Source organism: Mus caroli, chromosome 15 (genome assembly GCF_900094665.2).
Source record: "Mus caroli chromosome 15, CAROLI_EIJ_v1.1, whole genome shotgun sequence".
Taxonomy (NCBI): Eukaryota; Metazoa; Chordata; class Mammalia; order Rodentia; family Muridae; genus Mus; species Mus caroli.
In genome coordinates, this window is record NC_034584.1 from 57,411,472 (window position 1) to 57,433,657 (window position 22,186).

General features: G+C 39.6%; 1 long non-coding RNA gene across 1 annotated transcript in view; it reads right to left on the reverse strand.

The window, feature by feature from the left end:
* LOC110310019 overlaps window positions 1–22,186 on the reverse strand; it is a 55,806-nt gene that overhangs the window by 24,671 nt on the left and 8,949 nt on the right. The window contains exon 2 of the long non-coding RNA XR_002379792.1: window positions 2,324–2,500. This is a non-coding gene — a long non-coding RNA (uncharacterized LOC110310019). The remainder of the gene's footprint in view (window positions 1–2,323; window positions 2,501–22,186) is intronic.

Here is a 22,186-nt window from a genome sequence, read left to right on the forward strand (position 1 = left end):
AGAAAGAAAGAAAGAAAGAAAGAAAGAAAGAAAGGAAGGAAGGAAGGAAGGAAGGAAGGAAGGAAGGAAGGAAGGAAGAAAAATACTCTGATTGGCTTTAGAAATGTTTTATTTCAATTACATACATATGTGTGTACATATGACTGCAAGTGCAAAATAAATTTCTTCTTGTAAGTCCCTGCAGTCACTTTCACTGGAGCAGGACATAGAGTTCATCTTACTAATTTTTGTGAAATATGGTAATAGATATATATAACACAGAATTAATAATGTAATACATTTGTCTAAAATATAATTTTGTTTGTTTCTCTTATATGTGGGTGCTAGTATTAAATTTTCAGGTATGTCTGTGTTTCATTATTAACACGTACAGAATTCAAGAGATTAGTAAGGGGTGATAATGAAATGGGAATAATGAAACAGTAAGAGTTAAATGGGGCCAGGGATGAAAGCACAGAGTACAGTAAGGAAGAGAATGGAATAACTAACCCTAAAGACATTTTGAAAAAGTCATATAGAAACTCATTACTATAGAAGCTTAATATATACATATTCAAATGGCATTCTTCTGTAATGGGGTAATGGTGTCCCGACCAGACAGTTCAGGCTAGCCCATAAAATCCCCAGTGCCAAGAACAGATTACTACTTTTAGAGTTTTAGGCCAGTAAGTTCTCATAGGTTGCCAAACATCAAATCTATTAACACTGCTCTTGATAACCTTCCACAACTTGCCAAGACCCTGTTGTTGAAGATATCACATACTTGAGTTATAGAACATGAAAAAAATGAAGCTTCTATTAATATGGATAGTTCTTCCCTGATGGCTAGCTTTCATAGTTCTGAAAAGAAAATGTTTTGTATACTCTGAGAGCAGAAAAGGTCTCATCAATCTTATCCAGATTTAAGTTATCCCTGTGAGTTAAAATAATGTCCTATAGCCAGACATGGCCACTTCTGCAATAGTGGCATGAATATCATAGGAGTAACCAACCACTTTCTGATTGGATCCAAGACCCACTCCCACAAGTGAAATCCATATCTGACAACATCACTGGGACCAAGAACTGTGGCTAAATGGTCGTGAGCCTTAGCTGAGAACCTACTACTATGATTCTGTTGAATGGACATAATATGTAACCGACCTCTAATGACTTATTGTTATATCTATAGATTAGGGAATCCCTCATCAGAGAATGGCAATTAACATAGCAACATACAGCTGGTCAAGATGAAGAGAATAAGAAACTACAGATTGTTTATCTGTAAATGGGACATATATAGCATATCTTCTTCTTCCAAGGCTTGGGATCATTGAGAAAGAACATAGAAAGAGTGTAGGATTCAAAGACAGTAGATGGCTACAAGTGTTTTCTGGACCAAGTGGGTAGCTGCACCTACAAACTCACAGCAGTTATAACCACATGCATAAAACATGCTCAAGGTGGAACCAGACAAAATCACTGCCTGAAAGATTATTGGCAAATAACAGCTTTTGGAGAACGGGAGTCAGTTTTCATTATGAATGTGGCCCCTGGTTAACTGTCCATGCTCCAGTGGATGATCACACATTCAAGAGGTAAGAGAGAAAAAGAGAGAAATTGGGTGGAAACAGTATCCTAGCATCCTCTCTAAGTGCCCACCATGAAGTACCCAATAACGTTTCCTCTATCTGATAAAGCTATCTTCCAATAGTACCACTATCTGAGGTCCAAGATTTTGTTTGTTTTTATTATTATTAAGCATTTTATCATATATATATATATACATATATATATATATATATGATATATGATATGTGTATGTATGTGTAATATACTTGTCATTCTTTCTTCTCTATCTTCCTCTCATTTTCTCCTTCCAACTTCACGCACAGTTCGTAGAGTTCATTTAGGTTTCTAACATAAATTAATTTAAATTTAAATCAAATTGACTGAGTTACAAAATGATAAGTCTTCAATTGAAAATATCATCCTGAGTGAGGTAACCTAAACCCAGAAAGATATAAATATTCATGTACAACCGAGGAGTAACTATAATGTATAGAATATCCATGCTATAATCCACAAACCCAAAGAAACTAGGTAATAAGAAGGGCTCAGAGAGGATATGTGAATCTCACTCAGAAAGGGAAGCAGGTATGACCTTAGCTGAGACTCCTACCAGGAGGGGAAATGGAGGCTGAAATGGTCACCTCCTGTAGGTAGGACTTCAAGAAGAGGACAGGGGGCATCAACCCACACATAAAACTTTCAACCTAAAATTTGTCCTGCCTACAAGATGTGCAAGTATAAAAATGGAGCAGAGATTGAGGGAACAACTCACCAATGATTGGCCCAACTTGAGACACGTTCCATGTAAGAGAACCAATCTCTGACACTATTAATGATATGTTTTCAGACAGAAGCATATCATAACTGTCTCCTGAGAGGTTTTTCCAGAAGCAGGTGGAAAGAGATGAAAGATACCTACAGCCAGACATCAGATAGTCCTCAGGGAGTCCTGTGGAAGAATGGAAGACAGAACTGAGAGAACTGGAGGGGTCAAAAATACCACAAAAGACCCCCAGAGTTAACTAATGGGCCTATGGGGGCTCAGAGACTGAACCACCAACCAAAAAATACACAGGGACTGGATCTAGGCCCCTTACACATTTGTAGCAGATGTGCAGCTTAGTCATCACCTGGGTTCCTAACAACTGGAGCAGGGGATAACTCTGACTCTGCTACCTGCCACTCGATCCCCTTCCTCTCCTACTTGGGCTTCAGCGGGACAGGGTATGCTTAGTCCTACTGTAAGTGGATGTCAAAGGGTGGAGCAGTACCCAAGGAGGGCTTCTCTTCTCTGGGGAGAAGGAGAAGTAATGGCGGGAGAGATGTATAAGGAGAGGTTAGGAGGCTGGGAGGAGGGGGTGATTGGGATATAAAGTGAATAAAAATTAATTTAAAAAGACAAAGAAACATTTGAAAATGGAGTAAATATCATTACAATTTTGTAGATGGTTCTTTTTGTCTTTCTGGTTAGTGTTTCTGGATGATATGGTCCAGTCAACAAGACGAGGTCTTTTCTGCTCAGAACTTGCAAAGCAAAGTAAAAGTGACCTTAATCTCTGTGCCTGACAATTGCACAAATTCACGTTCTGTATTATCTACTACTAAAGTCCCCATACCTGTTGGTTTTGTGTAGCTGTTACAGGTGTCTTAGAGTCAAGCACCCTAGTACTTCAAAAGTGCTCAAGAATAGAGACACGGAGCTTTCTCAGACTGAAGAGACATGGCAGTACTGCTTAGTGGCTGGAGAAGTCTGCTAACAGGCAACCTCATCTGTCTCTGATAGACAGTTGTGAGAAAAAAAAGCATACATACATACATACATACTTACATATACATTCATGTTGCATACACACATGCACAAACACATGTACATATACACACTCTCACATGCACACATGTGCACACACATGAACACACATGTACACACAAGCACACATACACACATACATGTACAACCACATATAGAAGCTAAACTGTGACACATATACACACACAAAAAAACACACAAAAATTCTGTATATCTCATCTGGCATGGATTTCACTACCACTGTCATTTCTGTTAATGATCAGTCCCTTGAACTATTCTCTCACATGTTACATGAGAGATGCCACCAACAAGCTCACTAGGCCCAGCACTTTAATTTCAAACTTGGCATTTAACATATAAAAGAAAATTTATGGAGGACCTAAGAGGACACTGACAGAGAATTTGCTAAAAGAAACAAATATCTTGTTAGGATCAGAGCTGTGCTAAGACTTATATTATATAAGCAAATAACATCAATTCTATTTGTAATGAGTGTTTTAGACATATTTTACTTAGCAGAACTTTTATCATTTCAAAAGAATCATACAATAGGAGCTAAGATATAGGTCCTGTTCTTTAAAGAATCAAATAAAACAATTATAAAAGTATAAATTTATTACAAGCATATTCTAAACAGAAAACCGTGCAACAAAATGTGTCTTTTTAAGGCTAAATAATTAGAGTGTTTTACTTGACTGACAACACGCTCTAAACTGGAAACTGGGCATAATGTTTTAAATTTACATTCCCACTTTTCCCTTCACACACACTAGATTCAAAACTGCTTATTCTTTGGACCTATAGAAAGTGATCTCATCCATATGGCCAGATTTTGTTTCCTTTAAATGCATTAGCTTTCAATTATAGGCTGTCTTTTCTTGCTGGATTTAATTCTAAATAATAATAACCGCTTCCTTCATGCATCACAGAACCACAATTTAAGTTTTGTGAATAGTAATTAGCTTGCACTGATTGAATAAATCAGTTATTAAATACTGTCTGAATGATAGAAAGAAGTCTGACATTTCTTACTTAAGATATTTAATAAGCAAATTGCTTCAGCAATCCGTTTTACACAGTTAAAGAATTAGATGTTGCTTTTATTTTAATATATGTAAAAAGCTCAAAATAGTATGTTGTGCAAAAAGGCAAAGTTTGTGCGTGATGGAAACAGAATTCATCTACCTAGGTTGGTTCTCTTCATCACGATAGGACTTGGAAAGAGGGGTAGAGAGGCTGCTAGGCAGCCATTGCAAGAAGCCAAGGCCCGGGATTTGTGCAGCCTCTGCTGAACTTGACTCTGGCTCTGAGACTCAGGATCCTGGTTATGGATTCTATTTTTTCTTTCACCCTACTATTTCTGGGGCTGGGGATTATCCTCTGCTATTTATTTCTAAAAGGTGAAAAACAGCCCACTTGGCATCATGAACCCCTACCCTTGCTCAAAATTAACTCAGAAGAAAAGCTGTACCCCATTCCTCCTCCAGCAGCAATTTCTATACTTTCACCTTTGTTGTTGAGTTGGGAAACTGTGCACAGCACAGGCACTCTACTTCTTTCCACTTGTAAAAGTCAGTTTTAGAAGGTAGAGTGAACATCAGTTACTACGTAGAAAATGTTACAAAGGTAATATGGAAAATAAATATTTAAAATCATGCAATATTTACAACATATAAAAAATCTACCATAAAGGGATTGACCAATCAATATTTTATATTATCTTGATTTACAACTTCATTAAGCAAAATATTGCACAAAAATTATTTCCGTTTTATAAGTTTTCCTATAAAAAAAACAACAAAGATTGAAAACAGGAAAGGGAGATACTCTGAGTTTTCAAATTTAGCCTGTGATGATGACTAAGTGACCTCAGAAGGGACGAACCGATAAAATGTGGTAAATGAGATGGAAATTGCAAGCAGAACTGGAGTCTCTCATCAGCTATCTCAGTGATCAATAGGAATTGTTCTGCATAGACCTTTCGGTTAGCATTTAAACTCATTTTTTCTTTTTCACAAATGCATCTACAAATATCATCAGTGTCTAGTTTTCATATAGCATAGTTCACATCACAATGAAGTGTAGTTTAAACTTTCAATAGCAAAAGATACTTTAGAAATTCTATCATTTTAGAGACTAAAACAAGCATATTAAGACAGAGAAGAGGCATAGGAAATGTCTCAGTGGATAAAGTGTTTGTTGTTTAAGCAAAAGAACCAGATTCCTAGAACTCTCACTAAAGTGGGATGGGTAGGGTAGTACCCTGTAACCCCAGCTCACTGAAGGCGGAAATGGGGATCCCTATAGAAAGCAGGCTAGTATAGAGGACATGAACTGGGTGCTTCTGGTTCATGGACAGACCTTACAGATAAGCCCTGGGCGGTGGGAGGATATAGGTGACTTTCGGGATAGCATTTGAAATGTAAATGAAGAAAATATCTAATAAAAAATGTATTTAGACATTAAAAAATAGCACCTGAACCTTCCCTAGAAGAGCAAATTCCAAACAGAAGAGTTCTTCTGCTGTCTCTGAAAAGGAAACCATTCTGTAGACCACTTCCATGTGGGAACCACTGACCTTAATCCTACAACCACACACATACAACTGAATACTGTCTACAATGTGAGTTGGTCATAGGAGGACATCTAAAAGAAAACTCAGTCTGGCCAAGAACTGCTTTGCATCTTAACTACAAATGAACACCTTGCCTCATTCACAGAGACGGTAGCTAATGTGTGGCTGCTGTGATTTTCAGCCCACATGTCCCTCATATTTTGTTCTGCCAAAAATAAAGTTAATAAAACTGGTACTTGTAAATTGCTGATTTAGGGTTCACAATTTATAGTAAATAGTTGCATCTTAAATTGAGCGATGTCACCCCGGAATTCCCCTTGGTGCCTATCAAGTGAGATCCAGCCTTTGAAATGTGTCCCTCCTGTCTCATTTTCTGAGGCTTACAATCTTGACTGAAGGGATCAAGAGCTGACGTCATGTTTACTCACTGTACCTTTAAGAAGCCCTGTAAGCTCACTAAAACCTCTCAGACTTAAAGGTTCTCAGTTACAACTCTTAAATGAGTGGTCATTGAGATTTTATGAACAGGTGGTCAAGTGGGGGTAGATAAGGCACAGGCAAGGCCTTGGAGTTCCCACATAAGGACAAAAACGCTGACACTCAGGGAATATAATATAATAAATATAATAGCTTCTCTCTGCTGTAGCTTCAACCCCAACACCATGCTTTGTAAAACATGTATAACTTCAACATCACTCCAACATGTGCATATACACTAATACAAACACACACACACAAACACACACAGAGGCACATGCATTTCCAGACACATGCACATATATCTACATACTACCTCCATCTTTTCTCTGTACAACCCACAGGCTAAACTGGTTTTGATTTTTCAAGTAAAAATAAGAGAAAATACACTGACTTCATGTTCCAAACCAGGATATTATAACACAAAAGGATGACCCAGAAATGTTGCATGGAGAAACACTACTTTACTAGCACATGCCTCTAGGGTCTTTCCCTGAGCATGCATGAGATCAGAATGCCTGGTACACTGGAGCCAAGAATTACACTCAGAAAATTACTGAGTTGAGACCTCAAATCTACAGCTTCCCAACAAAATAGACCTTTAGAGATTGCTTCGTAGTTTGTCTCCTACTAAGCACAGAAATTAAGGAAAATCAACCCACTACCTTAACATGGCATAATTTAAAAAAAAAAAGTTTTATTAGATATTTTCTTCATTTACATTTCAAATGCTATCACAAAAGTTCTGCTCTCCTACCCACCCACTCCCACTTCTTGGCCCTGGAGTTGCCCTGTACTGGGGCATATAAAGTTTGCTAGACCAAGAGCCTCTCTTCCCAATGATGGCTGACTAGGCCATCTTCTGGTACATACACAGCTAGAGACACGAGTTCTGGGGGTACTGATTAGTTCATATTGTTGTTCCACCTATAGGGTTGCAGACCCTTTTAGCTCTTGAGTACTTTCTCTAGCTCCTCCATTGGCATAATTAAGATACTAACATCTACCCTGCAGTATTCCTATGAAGATTCAGTAAAAACCACAGTGTGTCAGGATTTAAAGTATGGCCATGGTCCTTCTATTCCTCATTCCAGGAGGAGGTGGAGCTTGGGCATACATTCATTCCTGACACACTGGGATGTTCTCTAGGAATGGAATTTTAGACTTCATATGTTACCTGCACCTCATTCATTCATTTCTTTAATTTTCCTTATTCTTCTCTGATACAATATATCCCAACTGCAGTCATCCTTCATTTCACTCTCTCTCTCCCAGATCCATAGTTCTTCCCTTCTGAAAAAGTACAGACCTCCAGTAATATCAAGTGAACTCAGCATAACAACAAGACGAGGCATAAACCCTCATATCAAAGCTGGACAAGGCAACCCAGTAGGTCTCCTGACCAGGAAAAGAGTCAGAGATAACCGTACTTCCACTGTTAGGAAGGAGTTCAGGAAAAACCTCAAGCTAAAGAACTACAGCATATATGCAGAAGGCCTGGTGAAGACCCATGCAGGCTGTTGCTTCAGTCCCTACGAGCCCTGCTTATTGATTCTGTGGGTCATATTCTCCTGGTGTCCTCAGCCCTTCTGACTCCTACAATCCTTCCTCCCCACCTTCTGCAGAGTTCCTTGATCTCTGCCTAATGTTTGCTGTGAGCCTCTGCATTTGTTCCCATATCTACAGGAGGAAATTTCTCTGATGACTGGGCTAGGAACTTATCTATGAGTATAACAGACTATCCTTAGGAATTATTTCATGACTTTTTTGCTTCTTTTTCGGTTGTTGTTGTTGTTGTTATAGTACTGTTGTTGAGTTTTGGTTTTGGTTTTGTGGGTTTTGCCAGTCTTTTTGATTCTACCCTATATCCCAGAGCCATACAGCTTCTGGATAATGGCCATCCAGGCATGCATTCCCTCTCATGGTGGCATGGATCTCAAGTTAGACCAGTCATTGGTTGGCCACTTTCACAAGCTCTGAGCCACAACTTCCCCGTATATCTTGCAGGCAGGGCAGGTTGTGAGACATACTGCTTTGATGTATCAGTCACACCACTGAGAACCTAGTCTGGTTACCAGAAGATGACCTGTCCATTTCCTCTATTACTTAGAGTCCTTGCTAGAGTCAGCTTTATAGGTTTCAGGAAGTTTCCACTGAAGTAGGGTTCCATATCACCCCATAAATGCTCAACTGCTTCGGTAATCTCTCTCCATACTTTACCCTTCCATTCCTCCCCCGTCTCACCAGATCTCTCCTGTTCCCATCCCCACTTATCCCCAGTCCATCCACAAAATGTTTTCTATTTCCCCTTCACAGGGAGAGACAAACATTATATGTACTCACATATTAGTGGCTATTAACTATTAAAGATAATCACACTATATAATCTAGAGATCCAGAGACGTTAGATAAAGAGGAAAGGTCTAAGGGATGAGAGGGGATGCTTGGTGACCTGAACTTTCTATATGGCCTGAGCTGTGTTCTCTAACAAAATAATCACTGTTATAATTTAACACCCAATTAATATATGCATTGACCCTAGTGAGTGCTATGTTTAAATAACTATACACCCTATGCCAAGCAGGATTAAGAATTAATTTGAAGTTCCTTCCTCTTTAGGATGCAGTGTCAAAAGTAACTCTAAAGGGAGCAAATCTATGAGACACAATATTATAGCTGAGCAAATTCAAGAAAAAGGTTCCCAGGCCTTCTGTATTTTCTCTTATTAGCTTGAGCAGAACCTCAATCAAGACCTACATATGTGTTTGGTTTTATCTAAAACAAACTTGAATGAATGAACTTTCTCCTTGACATCATATATGTATGAAGACTACCTAATATTTATGGAGTGATTTCGGTTTTGAAGATTTCTATTTTGCCAAGTGGACAAATTCTAAATCCTTACGAGAGGTTAGGACCCAGCTCTGTGGCATGCGTATGTAACAGTCATTATTCTGGACATCTGTTATGGGTTTCTCATCTAATTCTTTCATAAGTTGATGAAGGAAGTATGCACTGTTACACATTGCTAGTGAGTAAAATAATACAGGGAGAAGTTAAAAGTTCTGTTGTCTAACATACAACATTAAATTGTTAGACCAATACTTGAATTTAAGACTTGTGATTTCAATTTCTAGGCTCTGTTTCTTGGAGGAAATTGCCTATATTTCCTTGATGGCCTCACACTCCTCATCTTCTCTGAGCTGTATTCCAAGGATACCATTTCTGGGAAAGACACTGCAAGGTCTCCCATTAGCGGGGGGCGGGGGGGGGGGGCGGGAGAGGGTCTTGTGTGGTTTATGAAGCTCCTTGGAAGCCAAGCTTTGTGGCTTCATCTTTACATTTCACCATAACACCCAGAGAGCATGACATTATTAAAGGGAGACTCAAGAGTTTTCTAAGGTAAAAACTATGTAAATTTATAAAATTAATGCACATGAGCTAACACTGGTGTTTTAAAGTATACCCAACTCCAAGGATAGAGGTATCTCTCCCTGGCTCATTGCATTGAGAAGTAGAAAAAATTGTTGCTTAAAGGAATATCTAAATCCTTCCTTTTCTGATACAGTCAAATTAGCTATATTTGTTCTATTTACAAAGAAGAGATATGCACACCAAGCCAGTCCTTTAGAAGATGCTTCCTAGTCATGCATACCAGAACCCAGGGGAGGTGAATTTGGAGGTAGTGATGGGGTTTCCAAAATGCCACCTAGAGAAAAATGGTAATAATGAGAACAGAGGTGAGCAGGAAGAAAGTTGTAAAAACCCTACCAAAGGAGGGGTAAAGTATTTAGGAAGTCTCATTTTCTTTACTAGGTAATAGAGTGAAAATATCACCATTAGCCAAAATTCAAGTGGGGCACGTTTGCTCTGCTTCAAGCCATATGGCAAAGCTCTGTGCAATATCTGTGTCAAATGTGGGCATTTTGAAACAAAAGTAATATCCAAATGAAAGAGACCACATTATTAATAGATTTTACTCTAAGAATCATTAAAAGAAAAGAAGAGGAAAAGAAAGAAAAGAAAAAAAAGAAAAAAAGGCTAGGCATGGTGACACACACCTGGAATCCCAGCTCCCTTGGAAGGCCTACATAGTCACTTTCAGGACAGCCAGGGCTGTATAATAAGATCATACCTCAAAAAGAAGGCAGAGGAGGAGAAAGGGAAGAGGAAGCATGGCTGTGGCAGGAGAGAAAAATGATGTAGAGACTGGAGCCAGAAATTTGAGGTCCACTAAAACTCCACCTCACCACGTTCTAGGTAGCCTTGAACAAATTAACTACTGTCTTCTTCAGTCTCCTTATACATAAAAAGTCTCACTATGAGTAGCAGATAGGCTTTAAGTGGATTTTTGTAGAAATCAATAAAAGAAAAGAAAAGAAAAGAAAGGAAAGGAGAGAAGAGAAGAGAAGAGAAGAGAAGAGAAGAGAAGAGAAGAGAAGAGAAGAGAAGAGAAGAGAAGAGAAGAGAAGAGAAGAGNGAGAAGAGAAGAGAAGAGAAGAGAAGAGAAGAGAAGAGAAGAGAAGAGAAGAGAAGAGAAGAGAAGAGAAGAGAAGAGAAGAGAAGAGAAGAAAGTTTAAGAGATTTCCTGGGTTTTGTAAAGCAGGGAGCAGCTCCGCCTCTCTTCAGTCCTGTGGAGAAGGTTCTGCTGCACCAGCAGTGCCTCCTTAAGCTGTAGGAAGGTGCCTTGCCTATGAGTCATCCTCACTGTGCTTCAAGTCCCTTTAAAATAAGGTTCCTTTGGGTAAAGTTGAACTCAGGTCCTCACACTCCAACTAGAGACTATTCTGGTGGGTCATCTTAGCTTTGGTGTTTTCTAACAGCATTGCTCTAGAATCCAGTCCAGATAGTTCCACTTCTCCCTCCACCCAGGGATCCCAAGGGCATGGCCTAATATTGCCTATCTTCTACTCCGTATCTTAGAATTTACTTCCAAAGAAATTCAACCTCTGGCAAGCTCTTGTTCCAAAGTGTTCAGGTGTGAAATATCTTGCAAAGTGCCATTTCCAATTTCTGTCACTAATAATAAATGCTACCTATATGTTTCATAGAAAAAGTCTATGAGATGTATTTAACTCAGAGTCCTACAAGTTCAATAATGTTGACATATTCAGTCTGAGTAAGTTCTTTGTTGTGGGAGGCTGCCCTATGCGGTGTAAATCAGCACTCTAGGTTATAATATCTAAATACAACCCTTCCCCAAGTTGTAACAATTAAAAGTACCTCTAAATGCCAGACATTCCTGAAGGCTGAAGATTTTTCCCCCATTGTAAGTCATGGTGCTACCACATGAAGCATAAATGGATGTTGGGTGTTGGTGTTTGCAATGATGTCCACCAGTTCTCCAATGACACCATTTAGCAGTATGCAATCCTTTATGAACACATTGATTCAGCATGAAATCCGACATTTCTAATGACAGCAAACCATACAGTTATAAACTCAATCTCCTGAAAATGATAACTACCTTGGTACCCTTGAAAACTAATTCATGTCTGACCAAGTTTGAAGAGATAACAGCACATGGTTTTACAAGCACCATGAGGAAAGTGAATGATAGTTAACACTTTAAAGGTAAAACCTAACTACCACATCCACATACGTTACAGAGAAATGTCAGAGATCTGATCTGCACATTCTCCAGAGGATTCTGGTGCGTGAGTCTAAGTTGTTTAATATCTGTAAAATGGAACTATATAATGCTCCAAATATTTTACCATTTTTCAGTCTTTACAAACAGGCACATTCCAGAGGGGATGAGGACACCATGAGAACCTGGCCCACAGAATCAACTAACCAAGGTTCACAGGAGCTCACAGACAATCTAGGTCCTCTACATATATATTATGGTTGCATAGCTTGGTGTCCTCATGGGACTCCTAACAGTGGGCATGGAGGTGTCTCTTACTCTTTTGCCTGCTCCTAAGACCTTTTTTCTCCCACTGGGTTGCCTCATCCCTCCTTGGTGTGAGGGTATGTGCCTAGTCTTATTGTAACTTCTTAAGCAGTGTTTGGTTGATATGCCTGAGAGGCCTGCTCTTTCCGGAAGGGAAACAGGAGGAGTAGATCTGAGGGAAGGGGTGGGGAGAGGGTGTTGGGAAGATGTACTTGGAGTGAAGGGAGGGGAAACTGCAGTCAGATGTAATGTATGAATGAACAAAATTAAATATGTATTTGTATATGCATATATGTATATGATGCATATGTGTATGTGTGTATGTATAGGCAACCTCACATGACTAAATCAAACAGCTCTTCTAAGAACCCATAATAATTAAGGCCATAGATTCAGAATTATTTCATTTTCATGAACACCCTATTGGATGATGATTCCCTTAAAAACCTTTAGGTTCCACGTGTCCTAAAAAAATAAAAATAAGCATTAAAAATAAAAAATAAAAAATAAACACTTGTATGAGCCATGAATGCTATTTCCCAAAAGCCACAGGAGCCAGCACACATCAGTACCATCTTTTTAGTGAAGAAGACTGTCAGAAAAGATTTCATCCCATTTCTGTGGGACAGAAAAGAAATGTGGGAAGGACTGGGTCTATGAGAAGAGCTAGAAGATACCAAGGGTTTAGTTTCCCCTCTTGCCCTTGACTCCCTATTTTCAATAACACATGAAAAATGCAATTTTTGAGCTGAGATGGGACTTTCCACATAACAGCTCTCTGAACTGACAGAAAAGAAATTTTCATGCTGAGTCTCTTCTAACAATGTAAAATCTCTAGGTTTACAGCTTGTTTTTGAAATCTGCTCTTGTTCTAAAAGAAGCCTCTCTCGGTGGTACATGTCAGACATGCAAGTAGTTTAGAGTCAAACACAAGGAAGATTATTCTCTCACGAATATCCTCAGGAAACTATAAAATTTAATTAAGATCATTGCGATTTCCGGTTTTCTAGCTCCACCATCAGTAAATGGAGAATCACTCACAGGCACCTTGAAAAATTATGAAAATTGAAAATGACCCAATCACCAACTTGTAGGTTCTTTCCCTGTAATGTACATAAGAATGTACATGTGTGTATTCTTACATACATCTGTATACATGTAGATATTCATATGTGTGTATATATATAATTGAAACAATCAAGTACTTTGTTGTTAATGAAGTTTATTATTAACTTGGATATGGCATAACCCCCAGCTTCAAAGACCCATTATAAAATAAGGAATCCAGAAGAATAAACTCTAGCTTTAGATGATTCTAGGGCAGAAGGCTATATTAGGTATGACAAGTGCTCAACAAAATCCTCAATATCTAGCATGAGAGTTGGAATTGGGAAGTGAGATAATAACTCAGGTGTATTAAAAATGGGAGGAATCTGAGCAGATATAGGGACCAGAAAGAATTCAACATAGTGATAAAAGTGTAATGGGTAGAAAATGTCTCACAATACACACTAAGGAGCAAGAGTCTTAGTGAGGAGACTGATGCTGGAGTCCTTGTCTTTTGTGTTGTGTTTATACCCTTCAGTCTCCATTTTATTGGTCCATCGATATCTCAAATACCCTGTGATGGTTTGTGTGTGCTCTGCCCAGGGAGTGGCATTATTAGAAGGTGTGGCCCTGTTGGAGTAGGTGTGGTCTTGTTGGAGTAGGTGTGTCACAGTGGGTGTGGGCTTTAAGACCCTCATCCTAGCTGCCTGGAAGTTGTATTCAGCTAGCAGCCTTCAGATGAAGATGTAGAATGCTCAGCTACTCCAGCACCACGCCTACCTGGATGCTGCCATGTTCCTGCCTTGATGATAATGGACTGAACCTCTGAACCTGTAAACCAGACCCAATTGAATGTTGTCCTTATAAGAGTTGCCTTGGTCACAGTGTCTGATCACAGCAGTAAAAACCTAAGACATGAAATAATAGCGTGCATCACCTCCAGCTCTTCATCCCTGTCTGCATAACACTGCCCTCTTAACACCTGTGCTCTTCACAAGAAGATAAGATGTACCCTATTATAGGAATGTGGTATAAGTTTCAGTAAGGCTGCAACATGATCCTACAAACAGACTCTGCATATCATTATAGACTCCTTAGACCATTCTTCCCTGCTTGGCAAACTTTATAGAGCTCTTCCCTCCTTTATGATTCTATTCTGCCTAGTTTCCTTTGGTGACCTTCTCTGAATTACACACCACGGTCTCACTACACACTGTTCTACACCCCCTGGAAATTCTAGCTGATTATGTTATCACCACTGGCTCATCTGTAGTTGGGTACCACAAAGAATTGTTGTAAGCAGGTGTGGCAGGAATTCGAACTGATCATAACCAGAGTTCTCAACACAGGGATATGTACCTGTGTGTACCAGGTGAACTTCATACCTTTTCCCTCTGGTGATGCCACTGTAGAGACTGGTCTTGTTTATATATGCAGTCTCAGACAGAGCTCAACACATAGCAAACCTCAAACAATTTTCCTGAGGAAATGGAGAACCAATTTTCTCTAACAGGAACACGTTCTTCACTCTGCCTCCCTCGCCAGGGTGTTACAAATGTCAATTATTTGGAAAGTGCTGGGAAATTGTCTAATACTCTCCTGAGAAATATTGCTTCTCTGGGAAGAATGAGTCTAAATTAGAACATTGGCCTGTTCTCTGCTGTCTCTACTTGCTTCAGTCTCATGATGTGTTAACACTTCCCAGAGCCTATGACAGGTTAGATGCTGAAGGCAGAATCCCAAGAGAAATTATAATGAGCATGCAGGTTACTTAGTATTATTAATGATGAAACCTGCAAGCGGTCTTTTCAAATCATCTGTTAATATTAGTTAAAGTATCAAACTATAACCTGAGTATCATTGTTAAAATACGTCTGAATTTTGGGTGATCTGGGATTTACTGACCTGAGCAGCTTTTCAGCTGGGTTGTTTTCTTACTCAGTATTTTAACATCTCCTAGATGATGATATCATTTCTGAATCAGCTGTCTACACTGTGAACATCAGAAATCATGCCTGATAGAAAACTGTGCTAAGCTTCCCAGCAGCCCCTCCTCTGTCACTCTAGTGTGACATGTGAGTGACAATTTAGAGACAGGTCATCTGCTTATCAACATACAAGGAAAGAGAATCAGAGAAATCATGGCATGGTAAAGCTTCTGTTGTTTTTCATGAGATTTGCAGGGTGCCCAAGATGTGAGGACACTCAGGTGGGATGACCTCAGGAGCCATCTCCATCCGGTTTGTATTTGCTTCATGGGAAGAGTCCATGAGTCATTTACTGATGTCTGCCAAGAAGGTAGGACACAGGAACAAAGCACTGATTCAGTTCGGGTCTGTTATTTTAACAAGTAGGTAACAGTGTAGTGGTAGTCACATGGTCACAGGACAATTGCTGGTACATGTGATTCTGGCACTCACATCTTTTGATTTCTAGATCAGCTCTTCTCCCTATCACACAAATTGTTAGCACTCAAAGAATGATATGCCAGTAGGATCTCTGGTAAATTCCATTTTTCTCAGTGTTTGGCAGATGTGTGGAAATGGTGTTCAAGACATTGGATTTTGTTTGTCTTCCTGCTTACTCCTGAGAAGCCATGTCTTATTATAAAAAAATGTTACAGCTTCTCATGCTTTATGTACATCTTGTCTCTAAATTGTCATATAGTCCCCATTTGACTTTTCTCTGCATCATGGCTGCCCTTGCAATTCTGCTTAGAGCTGTACTTTTTCTCTAAGCCCCTCCTAATTAAAGGTACCTTTATGAAATTCTGATTGATTAGTCTCTAAACAAGATGTTTCCACCCAAACAGCAGCTGCACTTAGCAAATCTATGTCCTAAGTTCCATGTACAGCAAAGCATCTAGGAAGTGTTTACATGATTACACACTGACCTTCATGCCTTCATAATGTAGGCACAAAATGGACTTTATAGCACCAACAGGTGCTACCTATTCTACTAGGTAAATAAGCTTCAAGAACTTTTATGGGATATCCCCTGCTCTGAGTGCAAATTCCTAACTGTAGAAGTGTGAGAAGCAAAGATGTACAGAACACAGTTTAGGACAGGCATTTGTGAAGGAGTTGACTTGAATCCAGAAGGCCATAAAGGGGTGAGGCAAACTACCTTCTCCATTTCTGTGAATGAACTTTAAGGGCCACCAAAGGTCTTTTTAAAGGTTCAACTCCATATGTAAGAATATTGCTTTGACAATACTGTAGAGACTAGAGACATAGAAACTAGTTAATACTTCTTAACAATATTCAAGATAGAAGGATATGGACTGCAAGCTGAGGCAAAAGTCAGTGCAAAATAAGGAACACATTCTGTATTTAGTAAATCTTTTCATTGTGCAGGTGAGAGGAATATTCACAACATCCAAGGAAACACACTCAAAGGACCTAAAGTCACGTGTGTTCAGTCAGTTTGTCTATATCATGTATAATGTTTTAGATCACATGGATTATGGAGAACTTGGAAAATCTCTAAGCCTATGGGATCGCACTCCAAACACTAAGGACTCTAATAATAATATGAAACAAGGTTCTTTATTATCTTTTTACTAGTTCTTTTCCTCTGCCTTGTCCCAGGTCTATGGCTCAGGATGAGTTTACTATGACTACTAAATAAATTCTTTTTTATTGCATTTACAGTTGGTATGAATGACCTTTTTGTCAGTGAGATCTTAGAGTTGTGTACCCAGAGGGAAGTGGTCCCTGACCACAGCATCAACAACAGCATCTGCAGAAAGCATGTGGAGGACCACATTGCCTACACCCAAACAGAACACCTGTTTCCAGACGTTGCTTTCAAGTCAGGTATTTTCCAGCCTTCTTTCGACAAACCCCTTTGGAGAAAGCCTTCTTCCTCTGTCATTTCTCCTCTGGATGGTAGACAGCCTCCTTAGCATCGTTGCAAGCAACCCCTTCAGAGCAGTGTCACTTTGTCAGTGTGCTAGGGTCCTTAAGGGCTACTGTTCTCTCTGTTACAAAAATATAGTTCTGTTACAGAAAAAGATACAGAAATAAGGTAACTGTTCATCTCCTTGGGTAGTGACTTTATTCCTTCTGCTATGCGAATCTTATGAAACACTATACAGCTAGTAAAAGGATTGAAACAAACAGACAGGAAAACATATCCATGTATGATTTAAAAAATGTGTTTCTGAAAATTAATTATAGAAATTAGTTAATTAATTAATTCTGGAAATTAGTTACATAAATAAGATATTATACTACTTTGTAACTTAAATCAAAGCCACACTATATATCAGGGGTTGGCATGCATTTTCTATAAGGGACAAATGGTAAAGGTTATAGACTTTGTGAGCCACATTTTCTTACCAACAAAACTAATTTTGTTTGCTTTCAACTTCATATAGTCTTAGAAGTATTACTGGACTATAGTCACTACAGAAATAAGTCATGGACTGGATTTGTCCCATAAGATGACTGTTGATTTCTACCAGGTAGGATTGATTCATGTATTTGCACATAAAGTATAAGGGAAGATAAAATGCATGCTCTGAAGATTCATCATAATACTTACCTCTAATGATCAGAATAGGAAGAGAATATAAATCTAAGGACCTGTTTCTTTAGAAAGCCTTATTGCTTTTGTTACAGACTTGAGGAAAGTATTTTACAATATATGACCAATGTATAGTTGGAGACAAGAAAAATATTATGATTTGCTTTCACATTTTTCTGATTTAATAAATTTTCTCTCATATATATCTATATCTAGATAGATAGATAGATAGATAGATAGATAGATAGATAGATAGATAGATAGAAAATCCTGCTTTGCTTAGACCAAATATGTTATTCTGAAAAAAAAATCACTCATTCTTTACTTTATGCAGCAAATATTCTCTGGGGCTGGAGGTCTAACTGGCACTATGAGAAATATTGGATTCACTTGAAAATGAACACAAATACCAAGCCCTCAAGAATATTAAAGTCAGGCAGCAGGGAATGTTCATACACAGAAGCACCACAGGAATTTAGCAAGTGCTAAAGGAAAAGTTCAGACTATGTGCTGTCAACAACTGTTGCTGAGCCTGACATCTAAAACAGTGGTGTGGTGGTTTGAATATGCTTGGCCCAGGGAGTGGCATTATTAATAGGTGTGTCTTTGATGAAGTAGAAGTGTCTTTGTGGGAGGAAGTGTGTCACTGTGGGGGTGGGCTTTGCGACTCTCCTTGTAGCTGCCTGGAAAACAGTAGTCTTCTCCAGTTTGCCTTTAGAACAAGCTGTAGAGCCCTCAGCTCCTCCAGCACCATGCCTGCCTGGATGCTGCCATGCTTCTGTCCATGATTATAATGGACTGAACCTTTGAATCTGTAAGCCATGCTCACTTAAATGCTTTCCTTTATAAGAGTTGACTTGTTCATGCTATCTCTTCATAGTGATGGAAACCCTAAGATAAATGGCAAGCCATTAAAGATGTGTGAGCAGGAACATGGTGTAACTAAGGGCTTGTTTATTTGTTAATATTTTTAAACAATGTGTTAGTTTGTTGTTGTGTTGTTGTTGCTGCTGCTGCTGCTGTTTTCATTGCTATAGTCAATGTCCCATATCTTTTAAAACAAAGTATCTCAGATCACTGTTTTGGGGAGTTCAGTGTAGCACAGCAAGAGGGTCATGGCAGAACAAAACAGAACCCATCATGATGAGCCAGGAAGCAAAGTCAGCAACAGAAAGAGGATGAAAAACCCAAGAATCTTCACTCAGTACTTCCTGGAAAACAGTAGTCTTCTCCGGTTTGCCTTTGGAAGAAGATGTAGAACCTCTTTCCATCTAAACCAAACTCCCAAAATAGTACCATGAGTATTCATAGCAGGAGTCTGAGGGCAACATGTCAGATTCAAACCATAACAAGCAGAATGCTTGTGAATAAGGAAAAAGAAGAGGAGAAACAAAGTGACAAGACCACCATTCAGAGCTGTATACAGGTGATAAAGTATTAGCTGCCTTGGAGAGTGTACTGCTGGGTTTGTTTCTAGTTGACACAAGCAAGAGTTATCAGAGAGGAAGGAGCCTCAGTTGAAGAAATGCTTCCATGAGATTCAGCTGTAAGGCATAGTGATCAGGTGGGCAGGGCCCAGCCCATTATGGGTGGTGCCATCCCTGAGCTTCTGGTCCTGGGTTTTATAAGAAAGCAAGCTGAGCAAGCCAGAGGAATTAAGCCCACAAGCAGCATCCCTCTATGCCCTCTGCATCAGTTCCTGCCTCCAGGATCCTGCCCTGTTTGAGCTCCTGAACTGATTTCCTTTGGTGAGGAACAGCAATGTGGAAATATAAGCTGAATAAACCCTATCTTCCCCAACTTGCTTTTTGGTTCATGGTGTTTTGTTGCAGCAACACAAACCCTAACTAAGACAGGAAGGCAGCAGTACTCTCTGAACACTCTTCACCAAAGCTAAGGCCAATTGATACAGCTGACCTGGGGACCTGAACTGGAGGGAATGCCACAGAATCTTAAGAAGTCCTGGCAGAGGAAGCAGCTGCCTGATGGAGGCCCAGGTGTGCAAGTGGCAGCACAGGCTTGTCACAGCAACCATCAAAGCCAGGTTCCAACTGTTGAAGAAAAATTCACCTTTTGAGAAGCATTTGCAGAGGCATGGAGAGCAGAGCAGGATGCCTGTGCCACAATAGGTGATGTGACAACAGACCACTAGGGCCTCAGTAAGAGAAGATGCACCTAATCCTCGAGAGACTTGAAGCCCAAGGGAGACCTGGAGGGATGGGCATCCTCTTTGAGATGGTGGGGAGGGAGAGGAATGGGATGAGGAACTGTCAGAGGGCAGATGGGGGATGATAATGACCAGACTGTAAAAAAAAAATTAAAGATAATTTTTAAAATAAAGTAATAATAATAATAATTGTCTCCCTTACCTCACACTATATCCTCTTTAATAAATCTTTGTGTCTGCTCTGGTATGATAACTACTTTTACCCCTTCTCCCTCGACTTGTCACAGCTGTTCCCTGCACAACACAGCTGTCAAATTAGGTCCAATAAGCAGCAGTCCTCTATGGCTTCTGCTTCAAGCTCCTGCCTTGAGTCTCTTCCTTGGCTTCCCTTGCTGATGGACTGTAACCTCTAAGGTTAAGTAAATAGTAAAATTTATACATACATATATAGTAAAAAAGAACAAGGACATCATGAGTTTTGCAGGCAAATGGATGGAACTAGAAAATATCATCCTGGGTAAGGTAACTCAGACCCAAAAGGACATGTATATCATGTACTCACTAATAAGTGGATATTAGCCAAAAAAAAAAAAAAAAGTACAGAATACCCAGGATACAATCCACAGAAATCAATTAGGTTGCCAAGCCAAAGGGCCCAAGTGAGGATGCCTCAATCTTACTTGGGAGGGAATCGAAAACAATCATGGTGAGATGGTGGGGAGGGAGGAAGGGACCTGGGTGAGAGAATGGACAGGGAAGGGGAAAGGGTACTGGGGGCGGGGGAGGGTTGGGGGGTAAACAGGAGTAAAGCCCTGAGGGCCAGCAGAAAGAATGAAAACAGGTAACCTTGGGAGGTAGGAAGCGGGGGTGGGGGGGTGGGGGGGGGACCCTCTAGAATGTACCAGAGACCAGTGAGGTCGGGACTGAAAGGGAGGGACCTTAGATGAAATGCACAACAATGGGGAAAGGGAAATTGTAGAGTCCACCTCCAGTAGAAAGCATCAAGTGGAGGGATGGGGTTGCCATCCCACAGTCAAAAACTCTGACCCAGAATTGTTCCTGTTTAAAAGAACTTCAGAGACAAAAATGGAGAAGAAATTGAGAGAAAGGAAGTTCAGGCACCGAGGCCTGACACCATTACTGATGCTATGGTGTGCTCACAGACAGGAGTCTGGCATGGCTTTGCTCTGAGATGGCCAACAAACAGGTGAAAGAGGGAAGATAGGGTAGGGGGTTTCCAGGGGGGAAACTGGGAAGAGGGATAACATTTGAAATGTAAATAAATAAAATATCTCCAGTCACCCCTCAATGAGTGGGCCCACCACTGGCAGTCCAACCCTTCAACACATGACATACTTCAAGTGATAACACCACCTAAAAGCTTGGGTTTGTGCATAGAGAAGCTTGTGAGGAAGAAAGTAATAAATTCTTGCCTCTTCCAACAAAGTGGCTTCAAGTGTGGCCTATGGCTTAAGTTACTGCAGGTGAAGTTAGAACCACCCTGATGAAATCAAGGGCAGAACTTGATGAAAATAGTATTTCAAAGACTTAAGGTTACTGAGAGCAAAGAATAGAGCTTTAAAAAAAAAAAAAAAAAAAAAAAAAAAAAAACAAATGAATTCAAAGACCACTATCAACCAAAGTATTAAGCAGAAAACAAAATGCACATGTATAAAAACTCATAAGAATTATATGCCAGCCGTCCTTTAGGATTTCCCCAGTTCATGATCCTCTATGCCATCATCACCACAGTGCCAATGTTGTTCATACAGAACCAACAAGAATAACTGACAGCTTCCAGCCCTATCCAAAGGAAGGGCTTATGAGCCAAAGGTTAACTATCCAGTGCCTTCGATGTACATCTTTTCAGTTTTAAATTACATTTTGGGTTTGTTTTTGGTTTTTTACCACCAAGAGTTATTAAGACATACTAACTGTATTAAGGTATGCCCAGGATTGTTTGTCTTACTATTTAAGCAAGAAATACATTAACCAAAGGACTTCATGAATCATATATTAGCTTGACATTGGGTATTTTTTATTTTAAATTGATAAATGCCTATCTCAGTGTTTTCATTAGTTATCATGGGCACGTGTTACAAATAAGCCAAATTTCCAAATGTGGAAACACAAGAA